Here is a 16,879-nt window from a genome sequence, read left to right as displayed (position 1 = left end):
CACAGTGCGGGGCAACAGGGATTCCCCCCCACCCACCATTTGGCACCCACGCAGCAGCTGCTCCATGGCACGGGTGCAGTGTAGCTCAGCAGGGCACTGCGCACTGCATGGGAGCTGGGGCGGCTTCACGTGTCAGCCGGCCTACTTTGCACCCAAGAAAATGTATCACTTTAGCAGACTCTCAACACTTTCCTGTACTAATAATTTGCTGATCATCTCATTTTAGAATTCAGTTTCTGTATCCAGTCATCAATATCAGCAATTATAGAATACAGTAATAAACTAGTTCCATTTCACTGACGAATAAAGAAATGTAACAACTTACCAGCAAATTTTCAAATTGTGCAAAACTCATTGCAATAGAAGTTGTACGACTCCTGAGATCCATAAGGTCTGGATAAATGTCAGATTTTCCTTGGGTCAGAAACAACACCGGATACTTATTTTGCTTATGCCGAACCCTGTAGAAAGAGTTTTAAAATACAGAACACTCTTTAACATATTCCTAAGGAAAAGGAATCTTTTCAACAGTGTTTCTAGCACACAAAGTAGAAACCAACACACGACACATAAACAGGTCAACTGATGCACACTCACCAGTGATAAGTTTCCACCCTTTAAGAACTTCAATTGTTTTGTGTCTTCCCAGACTACAGTAATTTACTGCATACAGATTAAATACTGCCAGATGCAGACGTAATCCCTAGTTCTAAGACAGTCCTTAATGTGACAAGTATTGGCTACTGCCAGAAAAATGTACTTTCCTTGTATTTGACTGTACTGAAAATACCCAGAACTATGTTGAAACTGTAGAATATGTATTACTTGGTCTTTATTTTCCTTATACAGTACCCTGAAGGAAACACCTTCCAAACTGATGCAAACCCAAGATAAGCATGCTGAGTAGTGCTCTGTTATCTTTTCTGCACCATCACTAAATACCATTCAATCCCTTTTAGCATCTCCACTGCCTTGTTCTGACTGTTCAACAAAGTAAATGAATAATTTATCCACTGTCAACTCTCACATCTAGCTTATAAGGTAGTAACTTGGGGGTCATCGTTGACCACAAGATGAACATGAGCCTGCAATGCGATGCGGCGGCTAGTAAAGTGACCAAAACGCTGGCTTGCATCCATAGATGCTTCTCAAGCAAATCCCGGGACGTCATTCTCCCCCTGTACTCGGCCTTAGTGAGGCCGCGGCTGGAGTACTGTGTCCAGTTTTGGGCTCCACAATTCAAAAAGGATGTGGAGAAGCTTGAGAGAGTCCAGAGAAGAGCCACGCGCATGATCAGAGGTCAGGGAAGCAGACCCTACGATGACAGGCTGAGAGCCCTGGAGCTCTTTAGCCTGGAAAAGTGCAGGCTCAGGTGTGATCTGATGGCCACCTATAAGTTTATCAGGGGTGACCACCAGTATCTGGGGTAACATTTGTTCACCAGAGTGCCCCAAGGGATGACGACTAGGTCGAATGGTCATAAACTTCAAGACCGTTTCAGGCTGGACATAAGGAAGAACTTCTTTACTGTCTGAGCCCCCAAGGTCTGGAACAGCCTGCCACCGGAGGTGGTTCAAGCGCCTACATTGAACACCCTCAAGAGCAAACTGGATGCTTATCTTGCTGGGATCCTATAACCCCAGCTGACTTCCTGCCCTTTGGGCAGGGGGCTGGACTCGATGATCTTCAGAGGTCCCTTCCAGCCCTAATGTCTATGAAATCTATGAAATTAATGATGTGGACATTGGTATCAGAAGCGGACCAAGTTTGCTGATGACACCAAACTTTGGGGTAAAGCACCCACATCCAAGGACAGGATGGTGATCCAAGCCGACCTTGACAGGCTCGGAAAACGAGCGGACGAAAACCTGATGGCCTTCGACACTGAAAAAATGCAAGGTACTCCACCTTGGGAAGAAAAACCCACAGCATGCTTATAGGCTTGGGAGTGCTACGCTTGCTAGCACCACGGCCAAAAGGGACTTGGGGGTCATGATTGACCACAACATGAATATGAGCCACTAATGTGATGTTGCAGCTGGCAAAGCTCTGGCTTGTATCCCTAGATGTTTTTCTAGCAAATCCCAGGATGTCATCCTCCCACTGTACTCAGCCTTGGTGAGGACGCAACTGAAGTACTGCATCCAATTCTGGGCTCCACAATTTAAAAAGGATGGAGAAGCTTGAGCGAGTCCAGAGGAGAGCCACACGTATGATCAGAAGGCAGAAAAACAGGAGTTATGGTGAGAGGCTGAGAGCTATGACACTCTTCAGCCTGGAAAAGCGCAGGCTCAGGGGGGACCTGGTGGCTGCCTATAAGTATATAAGGAGTGTACATCAGGATCTGGGAGAACACCTGTTCACCAGAGTGCCCCACGGGATGACAAAGTCAAATGGTCACAAGCGCCCCCAAGGCTGTTTCAGGCAGGACATACGGAAAAACTTTTTTACTGTCCGAGCTCCCAATGCCTGGAACAGACTGCCACCAGAGGTGGTGCAAGTACCTACTCTGGACTCCTTTAAGAGTCAATTGGACATTTATCATGCTGGAATCCTGTGACCCCAGCTGACTTCCTGCCCCTGGGGCAGGGGGCTGGACTCCATGATCTTCCGAGGTCCCTTCCAGCCCAAATGTCTATGAAATCTGTGGTTCGGCCTAATCAGAAGCTGAAGATTCAACACCAATTCAGAGAATCAACGATTCAGACAGACACAGCTTTAAACGTTTTTTTTCTACATACCTCAAGGTACCGGGCGCAGCTTGTGAATGCTGCGATGCTGGGGTGGCCCCCCCGAGGGGGGGGGGGGGGGGGGGGTGCCACATACTTAGTGGCGAACCTGGAAGTACTTCCAATCCACTTCCAAGTCTGCTAGGGAGCACAGTGGGGGGCTCCCCTGCGCCCCCTGGCTGGGCAATCAGCCATGGGGGGACCCCAGGTTAATGTTGGCCTACACCCAGGAGGCACCAGTTGCTGAATGGGCGGGGGGGCGTGAGGGGGCCCCTCCCAACATGCTCTTCAGCGGACCCGGAAGTGCTTCAGGTCTGTTGCCAAGCGCGCTGGGGAGCGCCCCCAACGCACCTGTGGGATGCTCCATCCATCCCAGTACTACAGCATTCACGAGCTGCCTGCTACCTAGAAGTACGTAGAAAAAACATTTAGAGCTGTGTCTATGTCCAAGGGTTCCAATTCAATTTGGAGAGATTAAACGGTCTCCTGATTAGATTCGGATTTGGAGATTCGGCCACCGAATTGGGCCGAATCGAATCAGGGACTGAAGCTCCAAACAGCCCTACTAAACATAGATCAAAAGGAGGAACAGAGAGAGCAGACAGTCAGGAGTGAGAGGGAGTTGGATCAAATAGCCAATGAGGAGAGGGAACGAAGTGCCCAGAATAAACTGTAGAACATTTTCAGACACATGTAGGTATCATAAAGCTTCTCCTGCAGCTGGTCCTCTGTTCGAGTTTCTGGGCTGCCCTTTCCAAGTACTTTTTCTTCCCCAAGACGACACGGTAAGGATTATATAGCTCAATTTATATTCAGAGTGAGCAGTGTCACCTAAGTAATTCTGGGTCTTGAGATGGTACATGCAGTATGAAAGGGGAAGAGAATTACCCCATGTGCTACCTAAAATGAGGATGTGCAACATCTGAGACAGTAAACAATTACCACCCTATTGCACATTATGATAAATAGTTCCAAAGAATCCAAGTAGTGTCTTAGCAATAAAAATAAATAAATACAAATCACTGCAGCAGCCCCATCCACGCATTTCTAGGAGACTATTTCTAGGTAAAGAGAGTACTCTCACTTTGAGGCCCTTTACTCCACTTGCCTCTTCCCTGACAGTAGTTATATCTTCCAAAAAGTTGATACTACCTTCTGATGGGTAAAGAACAGGCATTGCATGCATACAATGTGCCCATACTACCTATAAAGCAGGAGGTGCAGTTAGTGTGACAGAATTTCATAATAACCCCCTCCCCCCTAACAAAACCATCAAAATCCACAGGTCACACACATTTTATGACCAGGTTACAAAATGCCTGGACGCAGGAGTAGAGGTGGATGTTGTATACTTAGACTTCAGGAAGGCCTTCGATACGGTATCCCACCCCATACTGGTGAACAAGTTAAGAGGCTGTGACTTGGACGACTACACAGTCCAGTGGGTGGCAAATTGGCTAAAGGGTCGCACCCAGAAAGTCATAGTGGATGGGTCGGTATTGACCTGGAAGGATGCGGGCAGTGGGGTCCCGCAGGGCTCGGACCTTGGACCAATACTCTTCAATGTCTTCATCAGCGACTTGGACGAGGGAGTGAAGTGTACTCTGTCCAAGTTTGCGGATGACACAAAACTGTGGGGAGAAGTGGACACGCCAGAGGGCAGGGAACAGCTGCAAGCAGACCTGGACAGGTTGGACAAGTGGGCAGAAAACAACAGAATGCAATTCAACAAGGAGAAATGCAAAGTGCTGCACCTAGGGAGGAAAAATGTCCAGCATACCTACTGCCTAGGAAATGACCTGCTTGGTGACATGGAAGCGGAAAGGGATCTTGGAGTCCTAGTGAACTCCAAGATGAACATGAGTCGGCAGTGTGACAAAGCCATCAGAAAAGCTAATGGCACTTTATCGTGCATCAGCAGATGCATGACAAATAGATCCAAGGAGGTGATACTTCCCCCCTATCGGGCACTGGTCAGACCGCAGTTGGAGTATTACGCGCAATTCTGGGCGCCACACTTCAAGAGAGAAGTGGATAACCTGGAGAGGGTCCAGAGAAGGGCCACTTGTATGGTTAAGGGCTTGCAAGCCAAGCCCTACGAGGAGAGACTAGAGAAACTGGACCTTTTTAGCCTCCGCAACAGAAGGTTGAGAGGCGACCTTGTGGCTGCCTATAAGTTCATCACGGGGGCACAGAAGGGAATTGGTGAGGCTTTATTCACCAAGGCGCCCCCGGGGGTTACAAGAAATAATGGCCACAAGCTAGCAGAGAGCAGATTTAGACTAGACATTAGGAAGAACTTCTTCACAGTTAGAGTGGCCAAGGTCTGGAATGGGCTCCCAAGGGAGGTGGTGCTCTCCCCTACCCTGGGGGTCTTCAAGAGGAGGTTAGATAGGCATCTAGCTGGGGTCATCTAGACCCAGCGCTCTTTCCTGCCTATGCAGGGGGTCAGACTCGATGATCTATTAAGGTCCCTTCCGACCCTAACATCTATGAATCTCTCTCTCAAATGTAGTATACCTCATCCATGGAAACTGTGTGGGTAAAACCAAACAAAAACTATGCACCAGAATGAATTGTGATAAAATAAATATAAAGGACAGACACTAGAATACAGGTAGGAGAATATTTTTCATAGAAAAACCACTCTTGTCTGACTTCATATTTCTCATGTTGAAGGGAAATTTTAAAGGATACCTCCAAAACAGCCTGGGAACAAAAATTCATTAGCCTACTAGCTATTAACAACCCTGGACTTAACAGACAACGACTTCATGGCCCATTACAGTCTACCTCATATTTGCTCATCTCTACACTTCACAGTTAATTCCCCTGAATGGTCTTGCTCTTTCACTTACCAGATTTCTCCTGCATCTCATTTGTTGGCTACCTGGTAATTTCTTTTATACACTTGTTCCATCTCCTATTTGGCTCTACTGTGTCTGTTTCTTTCCTAGAGACCAGAGGGAGGGGACTGTGGTACCCAAAAGCTTGTCTAAGCCTCTCCCAATATATGATATCACCATAAAAATCCTTGCCTTTGTGATAAATATAACGCCTCCCTTGGCCAACATGCCAAAACTTAGCAAAATCTTTTCCTTTTTTTTTTAAGGTAAGCATTTGAAGTTAAAAATCAGGTCCTCCTCACATAAGGCATTTGCTTCCACTTTACAGCTGTCTACCATGCAAAATAGAACAAGCATCAGCTCTGAGTGGGTACCTGCTTTTGTACCTTTAACAAAATCATAATCTGAAATCCATTGCCTGAGAAACATGTAGAATACAAGTAAACGAGCAAACTCACTGACCAGCAAAGATGAAATCAAGCAACCAGTCTTATTCCTGTTAATATTGGTCTACACTGAGGATAACTACTTACTACTACTGTCAGTCCAAGTGGCCCGGTTCAAGTGATTATGGTCGATGCATTGGTACCAAAAGGTCCAAACCAACTGATGAGCTATGTGGGGTTCAATATGATGCCATGTGATGGAAGATGTTTCCAGTTTGTCTTTTTAAAGCCTAACAAATTACAGAGAAACTGCACTAAAATGCAGAGTTAAGCACTCAAAAGTTAAGACATGCCTATGCAATCTTCATTTGCCCCCTTGTACAGATACTTTGAAACATAATCCTCAGTTACAAAGTCAAGTGCTATTTTTCCACAGGGTCCCTGCCCCATCCATTGTGCAAGAATAATGGCTTTGTGCATGAAATTACTGTTGTACAATAAAGGAGGTTGATGTCTTCGGACCCTGCACTGCCTGTTGCACAAGTTGGAAGGTGTGTAGTGAAGAAGGAAGGAGACTATAAAAGAGAGAGGATGATCTCAGGCTGTGTACACACTCATGTGATCTGGGAGAACTCTTGAAGGGTTCATTCTCTCAGTAGAGAAACTTACCCAGTGACCCCTGTACTGACATTTGAGCTGAATAGCAAAGACCCTGAGGTGCTGACAGTGGCCTGGCAGGGGGCCCCAGAGCACCAAGTATTGCAATCCAGGCAGGGGGCATGGGGTCTGTTGGGTCTGACAGGGGTTGAGGGGGAAGTGGCAGGGGGACTGCCCACTTCTGCTCAGTCCTCCAGCTTTGAGCTTCCCACTCCATGTTTTAGCCTTGCTACAGGTAGGCAAGGAGCTGTGATCCTCAGCACCAGGTGCTGCAGTCTAGGAAAAGGTCAGCCAGGTCCAGGGAGTGAGTAGGAGGGCTGGGGGGGGGTGGAGGGAGGAGAGGCTAGTTCCACTCTGGCCTGCGTATATTCTGGGCTGTTTGGGTCCACAATAGGGTGGAGTTGACTGTGGCTGAAAAAGTTTGGCATAGAATATCCCCAATCTATTTCTATGATTCTATGAACCCTGAAGTAGTTTGGCACTGGGCTCTTCCACCCTGAAGTACTCAGAGGACTGCTTGGCCTAAGATTGATACACTGTCTCCTTGGACCCATGGGGGAAGAAGGGTAGTAAAAGCTCACTGGGATTCCAATAAACTACTCTGTGGTTTTTCTCGGATGGGTACTTATACAGATGTTCAGTCTCCTGAGAGATGTTCTCCCAGGAGCCATTTCATGCGGGTTGTTCCTAAATTATTTTCTTCCAGAGCAGGCATTTTTGCTCTAGGAGAAAAATCATGAATGCCATACACTCATGGTTTCTCCTGGGAGAAAAGCAACTCTCCCAGGAGAAACAAAGTCTGTACATATATACATATATATATGCATGCAGTTGAATGTTGCCCTACAAAATTCCATTCTATTTTTGTCTCCACCAGAATTTCTATACGATACATATCACTTAATCCAAATCTTCCATACATGTTCACTGACTTCAGTTCTTGAGATGAGACCCTGAGGTCTCATCTGTAAAAGTGCTGAGCATTCTGGGCAGGGTAGTTAAGTTTTTGAAAAAAAATCAAGGGCTGGAGGTCTCAAACTCAGATTCCAAAATTACTAGATAAATCCACTTGAACTGTGTGCCTCAGGTCCTCGTCTACAAAATGGAAATAATATCCACTTGCCACACAAAGCAGCGTTTTTGAACTATTTGTTACCTATAATACACACTATATAAAAGCCCACAAATAATGTCAAATAAGGTACATTAAAACAAGGGAAAATATTTAATAGCTACGTATTAAGTAAGCTCCATTTGCTCTATGTACTGACTGAGACTAGATTCCTTAGGAAAAAAATGTGATTACATTATGAAAGATCTTCATAATCAAACTGGGCAGAACTCATATTTTTGTTTGCTAGAAACTTTAGAAAAAAAATAGTTGAGAATGAAAAGAACTTACAATTTTTTTTTAAATCCAAGAAATTGTTTTTGTGTCAAATGAAATTATTTGAGTTTTTATATTTTTTCATAAAAAACTGAAATTTAAGCAAAGACATTTAAAAAACTGACAAATGAAAGCATTTTGTTTAGACGATATCAAAATCAGCCTTTTGAATTTTTGGAATGTGTTTTTAATTGCCAAACAAACAAATAAAAATCAGCAAACTGACACATTTACAAAATATTTCAATGTCTAAATATGCATTTTTTGCCAAAAATTCTTCTACATGAAACTGTTCACACAAGTGCAGGCACCCAAGGGACAACAACACAGAGGTTTTTCAACTTCTCAGCATTTAACTTTGTAATCTTATTAGTTCTTTCCCACAGGTTGTTTTTTGGTTCTTAATGCATACAGTGATACACTTCACAAATTTTCATTGGTTTTGAGATACAAAATGACAAACTTTTTTCTGATTATACGAAGTCACAAACTTGCTGTAGGTAACATTTCTCTCTACTGTGCCTGCCATGTCCACTATTCTTTTATGCAGACTGGTAAGAGCCCAGCTCTCTGAACACTTCAAATAGATAACATTTAAAGGAATTAAGTTATTACTTTTTTCTCTCTCTGCTTTAACTTTACTGCCCTCATGGAAAATGTATTATGTGCAAATGTAATTTTACAATTAAAACCAAGTAAGGTCAAATTTTTGTCCTGCTTGTCTAGACAGTTTAATGCAGTATGCATGAAAATTAAGGGGTACAATGAACTTCAGGCATCACCAAGGCACCTGCTGTAAGTCTACAGAATCAATATAAAAAGCCCAAAAGAAAAGACAGAATAGGCATAGCATTTGGGTTTATTAACCTTTCCTCCCAACTGTGTATTGAGTAACACCCAGATTATTTGCATCAAGGTAGTCTGCAATCTGTTTAATTCACACAGGGTCACCAAATGAAGGATAAGCCACTCATCTGATTTTAAGGGTGTTGCTTTTCCAGCCAGAGTCCCCTTCAAAATAAAAAAATGCAGAAGAACACTGGAGCACCTCAAAGCTTCCACACAGCTGTTTCCTGCAGTTCTACATACATGCAGTAGTCAAGAAACCTTATCTTATGAGAGGGCTAAAGAAACTAATCCTGGGAAGAATCTGGGCTTTTCTGTACTTGTATATTAGAACCACAGACATGGGTGAGAATGACAATTTAACAATAACTGAGACCTAAAAAAGGAAGTACTATACCAGTCACTCACTCAAGAACAAATGCAAGTCAAGCAAAGCATCTTGTATTATTTAAGATATGTACCGAAATTCAGTTTCTCCTGGAGGAATCACTGCTGTCCCAGGAGAAGCCATGAGTATACAGCTGTTCAGAGCAAAAATGGCCACTCCAGGAGAAAAGAAAACCTGGGAACAACCCGAGTTAAAAAAATCACTTCTGGGAGAATAAACATCTATACACATTTTCTTTTGAGAGAAGGCACAGCATAGTCCTCCAGCATCTCAAGGTGCTTACCTCTAGTTTCTCTCCCCTCTCCCACTCCCTGCAAGGAGATATTGGCCGCATCTACATGAGATGCTGACTGAGCAGTTGTTACTGCACATTCATTCAGTGCTTGTTTATACGTAACACTACTTCGCAGTAGTGTTGCATCACAGTTTTTGCCATACAACACTACTACACAGGAGTATCAGGCTACTGCACAGTGAGCATCTTGTGTAATTGCAGCCAGTGGCACTTACTGGACTCTACTAGTCCAGCTGAGCAGAGAGCTGCCCATGCCTGCTTTACGAGCCCACACTACTGCAGGGAAACACAGACTGTGTAGTCTGGGTCAGCCAGTCAGGGCTGCCCTGTCCACTGCTGCCATTTTGTCCCCAGGCAAACTAAAGGAGCCTACAGAGCATTCTGAGATGTGCACAAAGGGGTCCCCAAGATGGGCAGCAGCATCACTGCAAGCTCTCTCCCCTTCAGGGGCTCAATATTCAAATGTCAAGTATTTTGGGGTAAGGTTTTCTACCAGGAGAACAAACCTGGAAGAATTCTCCCAGATCATTTCAACATGTGTATGCAGCCTTAGTCATCAATAAATGGAATCTATACAACCTTTCAATTCAATTCCCAGCCACCATTCTACCATCACAAAAACTTTTAGTGAAAGGACAAAGCAGTAATGAAGCCTACATTGCCAAATTAAGACCATTCTTCTCATTCTAGACACCAAGTCAAAATTATTTTCTGCCACACTATCTATGACTTATCTTACTCTAGTAGTAGTTATAATCCTCAAAGTTTGTTTGGGGTTTCTTTTGGCATTCTTTCACCATATACTAGTACTAAACTCTATCATCCTAAACCTGCTTCTACCTTTTATTTCTGTGGATTATTATTATTTTAAATGGGCTACTATACTAAATAAAATAAGCACTTACATCAGTGAAATGACTATTTTAGATTGTGCTGGTGGACCCTCTTAGGAGTGGACACAGACATAATTGAAACCCTTTCAAGAGGGGAATGTTTTAAAAGGACAGCAGCAGGTACTTCTAAGTGGTATGTATGAACAAGCAGAGAACAACGTGAATGTAACAAAACCACCTCAACTGTATTGCTGGATGAGGCAGAATTAGGGTATTTTTGCTACATATGGATCCATGCTCAGCTCATTCACACACAATCAGAACTTACCAGCTGCTACCCTTTTGAGATGTTCTACTTTCCTGTGTCCAAACCCTCACAGGAAATTATCAGACCTAAGTTATAATTAGAGCTTCACCATGATGTTGAGCCTTAAATATGTGAATTCTCCTCTTACTGAAAAGGATTAACACTAACACAGAGGTACTGGACTCCTCCCTGAAATGGTACCTTAAAAGTACTTAGAAAAATCAAGTACTACTTTAAAATGATTCACTGAGAGCCAGCTCAGTGTTACATGTAGACATCAAGAGTATTATGACAGGTCTGGTCAGTCCTCCAGGTGTCCCACAATGCATCCCTCCTTATCTCTCCCCCACCCCGTCCCGCCACTACTGCAACCGACTACTGTGGCATGCAGCCAGAACTCTACTGTTCCATTTTTCTCTCTTTCATTGGCACATTTTAAAATCATTGAGCTCCCTTGCATTGCTTGTTCAATAAAAGCTATCTTTTTAACAACCAGTTCTAATAATAGCTGTTATATGTCCTGCCCCACAAGTGTGATCTGGCTCCCCCTCTGTGACATTTTGAAATGAATCAATTTCTGTGTGTGCCGGCATCTCTTAAAATTAATAAGTATTAATTACATGAAAAACTGGATAACCCTCTGATTAATATGATAATCAAGAACAAGCAATACCAAAAACTAATAGTATAAAGACAGCACTTTCTTACTTGGATTTTTTTCAATTTATACTCAGTCTGTAGTTATATCAAACTATATATATTGCTATAGGAACTATTATGAAATAAGAAAATGAAACACCTGCCATTTTTATAACTCACTTCCTAATGAAGTCTACTTAATAGGAGGACTTACCATCAGACAGAAGTTTATAAAGATGTGATCTTATAATAAACTGTTCATGTGAACCATGCATACTTGGCAAGCAGAATACAGAGAAACTAGCACAGCTTCTAGAAAGGAAAATCTTTATTATCTAATGCAGTGTTTTTCAACCATGCGGTTGGTGGACCCCTGGGGTCTGCAGCCTATGTCTAAGGAGTCCACAAAAGATGACTATGAGCCAACAAAAGTACGTGAATATCCACACTTACAATTCAGAAGGATCCACACCTCCATTCAAAGTTTCCAAAGGGGTCGCACCTTCATCCAAAAATTTTTTCGGAGTCCGCAAATCAAAAAAGGTAAAAAACCACTGCTCTAATGTATGAAATTATATTTAAAAAAAAAAACGCCCGGGGGGGGGAGGAGAGAGGGAGAAAGACTCCAAAAAGGCTTTTGACAATACCCCTTCATACTAAAAGCTATTAAGAAAAATGAGTTGGGGGGGGGGAAGCCTTACCATCTTAAAATAAGAATACGGCTAAGAATCAGAGGAAAAGAAATATATGGACTTTTGTCATTTTTCAGCATGACAAAAGTGTAACCCAGGGCAGCTTATCAAGGTTCAATATGGTCTAATTAACAAAACTGGCAAAAAAAGTAATGTGACAGAAGATTCAAAAACTTCAAGAGGATCTAAAAACACAGGTGAACAGGCAGCATTGACAGATTAAGTTTAGTGTTGACAAATGCAGGGTGAAAAGCACATGAGAAGAAATAAATTAAACTGCACAGGCATACTGCTGAGGTTTAAATGTCTATAACCATCTGAAAAGAGATCTTACCAGTAAAAAGGAAGGTTGCTCAAAATATAGTTTAAAGATACATAAATTGCATAATAATGATAGTCCAATTAATCCAACGTGCTTCTTGATAAACAGTTCAGGCATTCATTATGTGTGTTCAGGCTTTTGTTATATGTTTTAGAGTTTATTGATAAACTCATAAGCACACCAGGATTCTGAAGGCATATGGATCAAGACACTAATTAACGAAGTTCAAAAAGAGGTTGTCATGAGGCCTATTACAGACCCTCAAATCAAACCTGAGAACAAGATGAATTATTTCTAAATACCCTGTCTTTAATGTATGGGTGGGGGGAAAAAAAAAAGAAGTAAGATTTATGAGAGAACTTCAATTTGGCAAACATTCTGAATGTGACATGCAACGTGATAAAATATAACTGGCATTTTTAAAAATTGGAGATGTGTTGGGTGTTTTTCAAAAAACACAAAAGCCTAAGGCAAGTCTTTTTTACCTTATTAAAATGGCTAAAAGCAAATTAAATCACTTACAACCTAATTTCACTCAATACAGGCAAACCTAGCAGTCTGCCAGTGTACATGTACATGTGTGCACACAACTTGATGCTTCAAAAGAGCTCATTTCAAAGCCAAGGAAAATTATGATTGGGAGGAAACATTCAGACAGAAATGCATCAAGGAAAATGGGGAGTGGCGTTTTTGCTTTTTGTTGAGTTTTTATTTTTAAATAAGGGATCTTTTATACAGGGAAGATTAGGTACTACAAACAGTGAAAAGAAAACCAAGTAAAAGTCTATTCAGATTCCAAGATAAAATAAAGGCAGCAATTAGACATCAATATATAATAATTGCAAAAAGTAGAAATAGATGACCATCTACATAAATTAGAATTATGAAGTCAGAAGCCAATAAAGGAAACAAATAACAGCAGGGGAAGTCGGTGGTTGGCAAGAACAGTAAAACAAACGGTTTGAGTTTTTGTTTTGTTTGGTTTAGTGCATTAGACAAGAAATCTTAGCAACTGGACAGCACCATTACTAGACAGAGATGGCCTTAGTGTAAAAAGTGATGACAAAAAGTTCAATAAATGTTTCTATTCCTTATTTGAAGAGAACAGAGATTATGTACACCTGTCATATTAGAATAAAGTTAGTTTCCAGTCGATTAAGGCTGATGTTAAAAAACTTTTACTAGGAATAAATATATGCATCCCTACACATATGGGATATATACATATATAAAAATGAAGGCACTGATATCTTGCACCCCAGAGTCCTACAAAACTTGGCTAAGGATGTTCCTGACCTACTACTAATTTGTAATGAGTCTTTAAATACTGAAAAATTCCAGGTGACTAGAAGTGTGTGTTCATATTTAAAAAGGCAATCAAGTAACTATGCACCCATTATCCTTATATTAATCTCAAGCAAAATAATGGACAAACTAATTTTGAGTCCAATTTATAAAGGATAGGACTAAGTATAGCCAGTCAACATGCTCTTGTCCAAAAACATAAAAACAAAAAAAACCAAACCCACAAATTGATTGTAATTCTTTGAAATTACAAGTTTAGCCAATAAAGTAACAAGAATATGAGCAATACACACTGACTTTGGTGAGGCACTTCATTTATTACTGCAAGGCGTTCTTAGCAAAAATGTAGGAAAAACAGTAGTATGAAATAGCACTAGTACAAACTAAAGGGAACTGCACTATAACTGTACTCTTAATAAATGGCTGTTGCATTCAAGTACTTAAAAAAAAAGTATAAGCATACTACTGGAGCCATCATGACTCCTGAACAATTTAACATTCATCAGTTCCTTCCAACTTCTCAGGTAGCACCTTCTCCTTTTAGAGAACAATCTAACTACAGTGATCTAGGCTTGCAAGGACTCCGGGGTGAACTACAGTAGTGTATCCTGGTGGGGCTGAAGGAAAACAGAATCCAGTGCATAGCCTGGGTATCAGAGAGCAATACAGATTCTATGACAAATGGGCTACAGAGAGTATCACACAATTACCTCCAGATTCAGTACTCAGTTCACTTTAAGGAACTCATCAACTAAACCTCAAATAGACTAGGTACTGATCATCTCAGACACCACCTTTTCTCCACGATTTTCAGCCATGGCTGTCATAATAATACCCAACAGTGCAGGACCAAATGCTTAAAGAAAAGAGTATATTCTGTATGACCTCAGCAAGATTTCGTGTCATTATCCTTCCCCAACCACAACGATGGCATAAGAGCAACCACCTCCTAAAGAAACTGTGGACACCACCTCCAAACATACTTGTGACAGATAACAGCGAAAAGTATTCTCTCTCGCATTTGTACGCGTAACACATACCTCCCAGAGTACTGAATGCCATGCAAATGCAAAGATAAGAACAAAATAATGTTTTGAATACAACTTGTACTGTAAAATGTAGATTTTTTTTCCTCTCATGTTCACAAGTCAGGAATGATTTACTTCCCATGCAAAGATAAATGCTGCTACTGCATGTGCTGTGATGTTATTATGTAAGCATGCAGCACTTGAAAAAAAGCTTTCAGCCACTTGTCAGTGGCAAGTGGAAAAGTTTGTCTGATGCTACAGTAAAAACTGAGAGGAGTGTCACTAGACTTTTTCCAAGGTGAAGTTGATAAGAGCTGATGAGATTCTTGTAGGTTTCACTTAACTTCATGAAACTGACCAACAGAAGCAGAACCATACATTCAAGCCTCCAATGCTGAGGACAGAGTGCAAGTAAAAATAAATAAACATTCTTCTCCTGTTCATCCTCTTCTGAAATACTTTGTTTTCATTAAAACTGCTGACTTCACCTTACCTGTAATTTCATAAATAATACAACTCCCACTGCTACATGCTTGTGTCTAAAGTGATAATTACTTAGCTTTTACACTTAGTTTTACTTGCACTCTACAGTTCATAACATAGGTTCACTAATCATAAAAGGGTAAGAGAACATCATTAGCTCATCAGTAATTAAAGCTATCAATTTAGAGTATGAAGTTATACAAATAGACAGACTCCTGAGATTACAAATTCTTCAGTATAGACGCAGCCTTTTGCTGTTTACCTAGTATTTGGCTTGCTATTGCAAAATAAATAACTAATAGAGCTCTCTACTGCTAATTCACCAATCACTACTACTCTATACACATTTCAGGTCATTCCTTCAGCCTCTGTATTTTAGGGCAATAGCATTTTGAGTAGACATCACCACTGGATATTATTACCATTACCAAGCAGGTCAGTGGAACTAGGTTTGACAATAAAGCTCCCAACAATGATAGAAAGGCAGAAAATTGTTGGATTTTGGAAAAAAAAAATTGATTTGAAAAAAAATAAAGCTAGATGCATATACTTTCTTCATGGGCCATTAAGGCATATGGTTTCCTAACTTGGAGGCTGCAACTTCTGCATTATCAGAGGCCTCCAAATGAAACGTACAAGCCCCATGAAATGGTTAAATTAATTTACCTAACTCTGGTTTATTGTCCTAAGTTTTTAAATGATTGTTGATGTCAACAATGTAACCCAGATTTATTTGGGACATATTTTAAAGAGGCATTTTTTTTTAAAATCAATTGACAACAATAATACAAGTTAACAATTAAACTAGTGTATGATAAATAGGACACCAAGTAAGGACAAGCTACCAATTAGTGCATCGTACCAAAAAAAGTGGTCACTGATATAAAAACAATGCTTCTCTAACGTAGCGCTTTTCATCCACTCTGGGAGCTGCTCACCAAGAAACATAAGCACTATTACCCAGTTTAGGAGGGAAACAGTGGCACAGAAGAAGTGGCCTCGCATGCCTCAAAAAGCCAGCAAGAGGCAAAACTGGGAGTTCTCAAGGTGTCCTGCCCCGATTTCCAATTCCCCCCCAAACCATGTGATTTTGGGGCAACTAAACTTTGCTTCTAAACATTTCCAAACAGGAGCACATTTCATCCCAGTGAAAAAAGTTATGTCAGCATGGGAGCTGGGGGGGTGGGAAGGGGAGAAGAAAAGGAAGATCTGCTTTTTCCCAGGCTTACTCCACAACTGCCAGGTTGTGAACTTCTTACAAGTGCTCCCAGGGTCTCTGGGACTTCCAGCAGCTAGAAGTGGGCCCCTCGCAGCCCCCGCCTCCACTCCAGGTGAAGCAGGGTGCCCTGCAATGGGCTGGGCGTGTGCCCACGGCTGAAAGCTGGGCTGCTTTGAAGGCACCAGACTGGAAAATTCAGGGGAAGTGAAAGCAAGAGGTGGGAAGAAGCGAGGCGGGGGCAAGAAATGGGTGGGCTCGGGAGGAGAACACAAGTCGCTCTTCTTCTAAGGCCTCGCACAGGGGAACGGTTGCAGCTCTTTTTTTAAAGGGCTCCCCCATGCAGCGGGGTGAAGAACAACATCCAAGGGGGCGGCAAGCCAGCCCCTTCCTTCCCCCCGCCCGGCTGGGGAGGCAGCAGGCAGGCGGGCGGGCAGGGCCAGGCCGGGGGAGCAGCAGGCTCCAGCAGTGCGGGCTCTGCAGGCCTCACGGCCACTTCCTCGCCCCGTGACAGCCGCGG

General features: G+C 42.2%; 1 protein-coding gene across 3 annotated transcripts in view; it reads right to left on the bottom strand.

The window, feature by feature from the left end:
• The window catches only part of TBC1D5 (TBC1 domain family member 5), a 519,218-nt gene that overhangs the window by 492,146 nt on the left and 10,193 nt on the right, over positions 1-16,879 (bottom strand). Inside the window, exon 1 of one of the 3 annotated variants that reach the window (XM_025198935.1) lies at positions 16,373-16,558. The exons of the other annotated variants lie outside the window; for them this stretch is intronic. The gene's annotated coding sequence lies outside the window, so the exon portion shown is untranslated. Of the gene's footprint in view, positions 1-16,372; positions 16,559-16,879 lie in introns of those variants that run through there. 3 annotated transcript variants of the gene reach the window in all.

Source organism: Alligator sinensis, unplaced genomic scaffold, assembly GCF_000455745.1.
Source record: "Alligator sinensis unplaced genomic scaffold, ASM45574v1 scaffold29_1, whole genome shotgun sequence".
Classification (NCBI taxonomy): domain Eukaryota; kingdom Metazoa; phylum Chordata; order Crocodylia; family Alligatoridae; genus Alligator; species Alligator sinensis.
Note: the sequence above shows the minus strand (reverse complement) of the source record. Positions and strands in the feature narration are given on the sequence as shown.